Source organism: Tenrec ecaudatus, unplaced genomic scaffold (genome assembly GCF_050624435.1).
Source record: "Tenrec ecaudatus isolate mTenEca1 unplaced genomic scaffold, mTenEca1.hap1 Scaffold_64, whole genome shotgun sequence".
Classification (NCBI taxonomy): Eukaryota; Metazoa; Chordata; class Mammalia; order Afrosoricida; family Tenrecidae; genus Tenrec; species Tenrec ecaudatus.
This window is the reverse complement of record NW_027459526.1, coordinates 384,788-394,065: the sequence shown is the minus strand read 5'-3', so window position 1 is coordinate 394,065 and position 9,278 is coordinate 384,788. Positions and strand designations below refer to the sequence as shown.

The window sequence follows — 9,278 nt, the reverse complement described above, 5'->3', positions numbered from 1 at the left end:
CCTTTGTCTCCTAGTTCTTTCCTCTTTTCACTTTTCTCTGGTCCCACTATCATGTTCAGCCTTCATTCGGGTTTCAGTAATTCCTCTCAGCTACATTGCTCTTGATCAAGCCCCACCAGGCATCCTGTGCTCTCCTTGCCATCGATTTTAGATAATTAGTTATTCCCTTGTCCCAAGGCTTGTTGACATTCCCCTTCCCCCCCCCTTCCTGTGTCCCCCCGGGAACCATCAGTCTCATTGTTTTCTCTTCCAGATTATTTATCCCACCTATCTTCACACTTGATCTTAGCAAAAAGGCCGAGAAGCAATATCTTACCTAGATAGGTAAGCAGAGACAATAATAAGCACAAAAACAAGACAAAACAAAACAACAACAAACCAAGCTTCAAAAAAAGAGAGAAAAATCTATAAATAGTTCCAAGTCTGTTTGTTGGCCTTTAGGAGTGTTTTCCAGTCGAGTCTGATGGGGTGCCACACCCTGGCCCCAAAATTTATTTTTGGTATTCCATAGGAAATTCATTGCTTTTCTCCCCTTGGTGCTCTGTTGTACTACCCTTCATGTTTCACCCCGTTGTGGTAGAGTCAAATGGGACACAATTCCCACATTGTGTCTCCAATGTTGACCCCCGTAGCACTATGGGTCAGTGAGGGACGTTGTGTATTGTAGTGGGATCTGCCCTATGATCCTCTCGGTGCATTGGCTGCTCTAAGCAGGGATATCTTGCTTGGGGCTTGGCCCAGGATGTGTTCCACTCTCTCCTTTCATCTTTGTTTGTTCCTGGTGCTCTGATATTTACTATTTTAATATCTTTCTTGCTTCATCGTGACATGTATTAATATGACTGCATGGTTATGCCTTTTAAATGAATGTTATTGAAAGTTTTGCCCTATTATCAACCCCCATTATTTGTGTAAATAATATCCACTTAAGAGTTAAACTGAAAAAAAAAGAGTTAAACTGTAAAAATCACCTATACTTGTATGGTTTCCTTTTCTCAACAGTGTTCTGAATTCCATACCATTGGCGAAGTTCATGTAACTGTCAACAGAATTACCTTATGCCTCAGGGGATGTTTGATAATGTTCTCTAACATAAAATTATATTGATGTTTCTAAAGTGAAGCAGAAACTTATAAAAATCATTCATAGATGAATCAACCTGGGACTTAAACTTAATTCTAGTCCCAATCTATGAACAATTTGTTCTTGTGATATGGCCCTGGTTGTTGCTTGCTTTCATTAGGAGATCACTGAGGATATGGGTGCTGTAGCAAAGACCTCGACGCTAATCCATTCTAGAAGGAATTTCGAGATATGATGCAGTAGAATTCCAAAGCAATTTTTCCCATAAGAAATAACTGAAAACAGATTAATCCGTTATCAACCATCAAGTTTTTACCCCAACCTTGCCTTTTTTTACAAAACATTACACAGAAACTTCACAGTAAATAAGTTCAGAGTTAAATAATATAATTTAAATAAGAAACACAACGTTAAAAACAGTTTTTTTGTTTGGGGTGTTTTTTTTTATGGTAGCATGCTCACCTCAGCCCCCTTGGTGGTGCATGCAGATGTGGAAGGTGGGAGTGACAGGGGAGAGAGAGCAGGGAAGGGAGACAGGGGGAGAGGGAACAGGGGAGAGAGGGACCAGCAGAGAGAGGATGGTAGGAGAGGGGAGAGGGCCAGAGGAGGAAGGACGGGGAGAGAGCGATGTCTTTCTTTCTTTTAAAAATACTTTTATTGGGGGGCTCTTACAAGTTTTGTATCTGGATCTAGAGTCATTGTTTGGAAGGGGAGTCCCCTTCCGTAAAATCAACCGGTAGTTGCTTTTCAGGAGTTTTTTCCCTTCTTAGCCTTTCTTCACTAGGACCTGGCTGGCTTTCTCTTTAAAAAAGCTGTCTAATGTGGTCTACTATTGGCATTTCCTTAACTACTTTCTAAAAGAGTTTACTAATTATCCTTAACAATATTGATAACAAAGTTAACGAGTTCCTTATCATCATGAATCTTGTCAAAAACTCATTCTTATGACCAGTTATTTTAATCTAAAAACTGTACAAAAGTCACAAGAACTAAGAAAATTATAGAAAAACGCTTGGAACACAGCCACAAAAGGTTTAAACAATGTGTACTAACAACACCAACTAAAGCAGAGTGAAACACAAACTGCTTTTGTTTACAAAAACCACGTGTATCAGTTCAGATTGCACTGTTTTGTTCCAGCTCTGATGAAAAATGTTCTTGACATTCCAATTTTGTTGAGTACTGATGAGGTTGAATACTGGGGGTTCTACTGTATTGACATTTTCACTGTTAAGTCCACCTTCCATGAACATGGGACAGTTTTGCATTCATGTAGATTTCTTTGGGTTACTTATAGTAGTGTTCTGTATTTTTCTTTGCTCAGGTCTGTTATGTATTTTGTTATGATTATTCTTAAGTATTTCATTTTTTGTATGGTGACTGTATATCATAGTTTTCTTGATGTCGCCATTGAGAGTTATCTCAGTTGGTTATACGGGAATCTAATTTATTTCTGTTTATTAATTTTGTATCCTGACACGTTACCAAACTCCTCGATTATTTCCAACAATCTTTCTGTGGAATCCTTGAGGTTCTCTATATGTAGGATCATGTCACCTGAAAGTAGTGAGAGTTTCGATTCTTCTTTGCCTAATTTGATTCTCTTGATTTCTTTCTGTTTTCTAATGATTCTGGATAAAACTTTGAACACAATGTGGTATGAGTGGTGATAGGAAACATCCTTGTCAAGTTGACATGGAGACTCTTTTCCGTTTTTCCCCATTGAGCCTGATGTTAGCTGTTATTTTTTTTTGTATATGGTTTTTATTATGTTGAGGACTTTGCTTTCTAATCCTATATATATTTAATCATTTTATTAGAGGCTCATACAACTCTTATCTCAATCCATACATACATCAATTGTGTAAAGCACATCTGTACATTCATTGCCCTCATCATTCTCAAAACATTTGCTCTCCACCTAAGCCCCTGGCATCAGCTCCTCATTTTTACCCCTCCCTTCCCACTCCCCCCTCCCTCATGAACCCTTGATAATTTATCAATTATTATTTTGTCTTATCTTGCACTGTACGACATCTCCCTTCACCCACTTTCCTGTTGTCCGTCCCCCAGGGAGGAGGTTATATGTTGATCCTTGTAATCAGTTGCCCATTTCCAACCCACCCTCCTGGTATCACCACTCGTAGGACTGGTCCTGAAGGGATCATCCTCCCTGGATTCCCTGTGTTTCCAGTTCCTATCTGTATCAGTGTACATCCTCTGGTCTAGCCAGATTTGTAAGGTAGAATTGGGATCATGATAGTGGGGGGTGGGGAGGAGCATTTAGGAACTAGAGGAAAGTTGTATGTTTCATAGTTGCTAAATTTCACTTTGACTGGCTCATCTCCTCCCCGAGACCCTTCTATAAGGCGATGTCCAGTGGCCTACAAATGGGCTTTGGGTCTCCACTCCGTACTCCACACCTGATTCACAATGATATGATTTTTTGTTCTGATGATGCCTGATCCCTTCAACACCTCATGATCACACAGGCTGGTGTGCTTCTTCCGTGTGGCCTTTGTTGCTTCTGAGCTAGATTGCCACTTGTTTATCTTCAAGCCTGCAAGACCCCAGACACTGTATCTTTTGATAATATTTTGGTTTTCTTCACCTTTTAGGTCATTTTTATCACTTGGTCTTCTAATATTTGGGTCATGAGATATTTATCTTTGGGATCACAAACTCTTGTTTCTATTTTGTTTTTTCACAGTCTTATCTAGTTCTAATATTTTGGTGCATAACTTTTGTATTTCTATTTGGAGTTGTTGAATTATTTTTAGCTTTTCATTCATTTTGTCAGAATTATCTTTTAGAGAAATTGTGGTCTCCATTATAGTCACTTGTTTTTTCTCTATTTCTATAAATCCCCCACCTCCATTCCCTTAAAGTAACTGAAACCTGTCATTTCTGTAATCTCCCACATGGGAGGATGCATGGTCTTCTCCTCCAGGAGCTCCTCTAGGTCCACATCTGTATGTATTGGAGTTAACTGGATTATCCTGTTTCTGCAAGTTGTAGAGATTGACTGTTGTCTCCCAGGCGTGCTTTTAAAAAATATTTCTTAATACAGAGCAACCCCCATACCTGTTGTGGAACATGAGTAATTAAAGATGACCATGCAATTCAGCACTAGCCCACCCCCAGCAGGAGCCAAAGGCAGAAAGCAGTTTACTTTTGCCTTCATCAAAGTCCCACTTTGAGGCTGGCTCCCAAGTCACCAGGGAGTGTCAGGTAATGATCCATCTTACCAACAGGATGGAGTAGAGAATGAACTATTTAGAACACAACATTCTGAAGATTGTATGTCAGTGCTGGGCCCAGTTTCTATTTTGCGTGGGCCAGAGAGCCAGGCAAGTGACAACACTTTGGATCCTGGGCCTGAGGACTCACCACTGAGCTGAGTGTCTCCCCTAATGCAAGTCTTTTCAATTCTGCACCTGCCCAGGGTTGGTTAATCTTCAGATGGCATTGAAGGAGTTCTGCCACAATCCATTCCCCCAAATTCAAGCCAGATGCCGGAAGTCAGTGCAAAGCAGACCTATTTTTTTCTTATCCGGCTGATAGGCAATGAGCCCGTCTAGAATGCCTCAGTCTAGAATACCTCAGTCCCAGGAACCCTCTGCATACTTCCAGTCCAGGTCTGACTTAACCTCTCCCCAGTTGGGGAAGTGGGTCAATTGTGTTGGGAGGGAAGTAGATGGTGATCAGCTTACTACTAAGGTCCAGAAACATTGGGACAGGGCAGAACAACTTGAATCAGAGGCATCCTGCTTGGCAGCACAAAATTCACACTTTTGATTTTTGGGATCTTTTGTTGTCAATTGCTCCCTCTGCAGTGCTGAAATATAATTAACAGGGACTTGAACTTCTCAGACTACCGTAAAATTTCCGCTATTTCTTGGAGAGGGATTCAGAGTAGGTCTGATTATGTGTTGGGTCTCACTCATTAGTTTTTCTTATTGAGGTGTTGCAGAGTTCTATCGATTTTAGTTCCTTGTCTATTGTGTCATTGCTATAGATTTTTTCCCAGTCCATAGACTCACATTTTACTCTTTTGATAATGTCTTTTGATGTGCAGAGGGGTTTTTAACAGGTCCCACTCCTTTATTTTGACTTCCACTGTGTGTGCTTCCTTTACTATACTTGGTACTCTGTCATAGAGCCCTTAAGTTTGTCCCAGTTTTCTCATTGATGATTCTGTTACCTCTGCGGTTTACATTTCAGTTTTTAATCCATCTTGAGTTCATTTTTGTGTATGGAGTGAGGTTTCGTTCTTCTGCACATGGAGATCCAATTTATGCAACACCATTTGTGGTAGAGAGTGTCCTTTTCCCACTTAAGGATTTTGGTCTTTTTTTTGAAAATCAGTTGTCTGTAGAAGGATGATTTTATTTCTGGGTTTTCTTTTCTATTCCATTGGTCTATGTATCTGTCATTTTACCAGGTTGTGTTGACTTTGTGGCTTTTTAATAGGTTTTGAAGTTGAGTAGTGTAAGGTCTACGACTTTGTGAGGTGTTTTTTATCCTGGGTCCCATCCCTCTGTATATGAATTTGGTCATTAGTTTCGCCATTTATATAAAGAATGAAATTGGGGGTTGGATTGGCTTTGCATCGTATTTGTAGATTATCATACATAGTATTGACATTTTCACAATATTGAGGGTTCCTATCCAAGAACAAGAGATATTTTTCCATATGTGTAGGGTTCTTTTGGTTTCTTGTAGCTATTTTGTACAGAATTTTTGGTTTTTGGTTAGGTTTATTCCAAAGTATTTCATTTTTTGATGACTTTTATAAGTGGTATTATTTCCTTGATGTCTTTTTTGAGCTCTTTTCACTAGTATATAGAAATCCAATTGATTTCACTGCTTGTTAATTTTTTATCCTGCTATTTTACCAAATCCCTTAAGGGCTAATTGTTTCCAACAGTCTTTTTGTGGAGTTGGGGGTTCTATAAAATTATATTGTCTGAAAATGGTGAGACCTTCACTTTTTCTTAGCCAAGTTACATTGATTGTTTTTGTTTTCTAATTGTTCTGGCTAAGACTTTGAACATGAGGTTAAAGAAGAGTAGTGCTAGAGGGTGTCCTTGTCTATTTCCCATTCTCATGCAAAATGTTTCAGTTTTTCCCCATGAATGGTATTGGCCCTAGGATTTTTGTATGTGGTCATTATTATGTTGATGAATTTTCCTTCAATTCCTTTTTTATTGAGTGTTTTAATCAGAAATGTGTGTTGGGTCGTGTGGCGGAGCTGAGTGAGCATTGCTGCAATGTTCTGAGAGTTTGGGCTAGCTTTGGTCACTCTGCTCTGGTTGTGGTGCACTTGCTATGCTTCCTGTGGGCAGGCAGTGACCTGAGCCTAATGTGGGCTGAGTGCAAGGGCAACACCCAGAATGGGAGCTGATTGATATGACGGTGTGGGTTCCCGGGGTATCAAGTGTAACTGGTGAGGAGTTGGCTTACCAGCTATCTAAACTAGGAGTTTCTCTTGTGATACCCACCAGAAAAATGGACAAGCTGAAGGGGTGAAACAAAAATGTCTTGAGAATGGCAATTTAAAAGGAAAAGATGTACTTATTTTGCCCCTTGACCTAATGAACATAAAATCCCATGAAGTGGCCACCAAGGCTGTTCTCCAGGAGTTTGGTAAAATTGACATTCTGGTCAACAATGTTGGATGATTCCAACGTCCTTTGTCCATGAACACCAGCCTGCATGTCTACAGAGAGCTCATGACACTTAACTAACTAGGGACCGTGTCCTTGACAAAATGTGTTCTGCCTCACATGATCGAGAGGAAGCATGGCAAGATTGTCACTGTCAATAGCATAATGGGTATAGTGTCTGAGCAGCAAGCATGCTCTTCGGGTTTTTTATTTTTAATAGCCTCTGAACTTGCTACATATCTCAGTATTATCATTTTTACCATTTACCCAGGACCAATACTGAAGTCAAATATTGTGATGAATGAACTGAAGAAGTCATGAAGCCTTTAGGTAATGATGGAGACCAGCCCTTCAAGATGGCAACCGGTCATTTTGCCCAATTGATTTTAATCAGTATGGCCAATGATTTGAAAGATACCTGAATCTCTGATCACCCGTTTGTTTATTACATACTTGGGCCAATACATGCCAACCTTGACTGGGTGGCTAACCAGAAAATTAGGAAAGAGGAGAATTGAGAATTTTAAGAGTGATGTGGATGCTGACACCTATTATTTTAAATCCTTCAAGAAAAATCACAATAAAAAGAGCAATTTGGATTTTTCAAGCCACTAGAGAGAGATGGAAACCACAAAAACAATTTTCTTATGCACTGAAGACTAATGTATGGTTTCAATTTTTAATAGATGTAAGTTTTACTTCAACATATAACAGATGAAGAAAGCATGACAAGAATCTTATCACAAAAGTAATAATAACACCTATTCCTGGACAAAGAATATTTTAAAATAATACACAGAATTTCCCAAATGACTGCATTTTGAAATGGTAAACAGGACTCTAGAAACCATCATTTATTAAATGCATGTTATATGCAAAAAAGGTTGTTGGTGTCCAATGCTCTTCTGCACATATTTATATGATCTGCTTCTTTTTTGTCTTATGTGGTGGATTACAATGATATTTTTCAAATGCTGTACCATCCTTGCATCCTTACTATCAATCCTACTTTGTCACGATGAATTAATGTTTTTATATATTATTGGAACCTATTGGCCAGAATTTTGTTGACAATTTTTGCATCGATGTTCATAAGGGATACTGGTATGTAGTTTTCTGTCTTTGTAAGATCTTTGCCTGGTTTTTATATCAGGATTATGCTCATTTCATAGAATGAATTTGAGAGTTCTGTCGCTTTCTATATTTTTGAATAGGCAGTGTGGAACTGGTGGCAGCCCTTCTTTGAATACTTGGTAGCATTCCCCCATGAAACGATCTCATCTTACACTTTTCTTCTCTGGAAATTTCGTGATCACCTCTATTTCTTGTTTTGTTATTGGTCTGCTTTGGTTTCCTACTCTGAGTTAGTGATACGAATTGCACTCAATCATTGTGTTTTTTTTTTTTCATTTTTGTTGGCTACTATTGAGTAATCACTTTTTTGAATTTTTTTGCTTGTATGTATTTTTGCATGAAGGCTATTGATAATATAAGTTTCTGTTTTCGTAGTATCTGCCTGGCTTTGGTTTTAGCTTAATAAAATGAATTCTGGAATATTCCCCCCTTTTCTGTATTTTGGAGTAGTTTGAGTAGAATTGAAGTCAGCACTTCTCTGACCAATCGGATCTGACAGTGAAGTCACGTGGTGCAGAACTATTTTGGGTTGCATTTTTAGTGACCTGTTCAATTTTTGCCTTGGTGATAAATCTGCTAAAAATTTCTACCTTAATGTCTTTTCATTTGGATAGGTAGTGTTTCTAGAAAAATGTCCATTTCTTCTAGGGTTTCAAATTTACTGGAGTATATTTATTCATAGAATTCTGTTATTATCCTTTTATTTCAGTTAATTCTGTCATGACATCGCCCATTTAATTTCATATACATATTATTTGCATCTTCTTACTTTCTTGCCAATGATTTACCAATTTTATTCTTTCAACAGACCTACTTCTAGTCTTGCTAACACTTTACCTTTTTCTCCATTTTATGTCTGCTTGAATCTTTGCTATTTTTTTATTTACTGACTATACATATGCTTAATTTGCTGCTGTTTTTCAAATGGTTGCAGATATTGGGTTTAGGCACTGAGTTTGGTCCTTTCTTCTTTTTGATGTGTGTATTTACTAGTAGGAATTGTCCTCTGAGTACTGTTTTTGCTGTGTCACAAAGATTTTGGCATGTTGTATTTTCATTCTTGTTTGACTCATATATATATATATATATATAATTTATTCAGTTACCCAGTAGTGTGTGTTTTCTTTGGCTTATCATAATTTATTTTATGTTAAAATGTACAACTTTTTTGTTTTTGTTTCTGTGTGTTTTTTTAAGTGACTGAGTAAAAAGAGAACAGATAAATACAAGAGTGTCACTGGCTATTTAATACAAGGATTACAGGTGCAAAGGTTACAAAAAAGGAAGCAATATAAACAGACACAAATAACCTTTTTGCTTTTCTTACATGTGATTTGAAAGCTTAGTTTGAGCTATTCAGAAGCTACTTTTCTATTTTTCCTTAAGAAATAA

The 9,278-nt window shown here is 38.1% G+C and overlaps 1 pseudogene; it reads left to right on the top strand.

The window, feature by feature from the left end:
* Positions 1-1,537: 1,537 nt before the first annotated feature.
* On the top strand, positions 1,538-7,367 carry LOC142436790 (dehydrogenase/reductase SDR family member 7 pseudogene; annotated as a pseudogene).
* Positions 7,368-9,278: the final 1,911 nt, after the last annotated feature.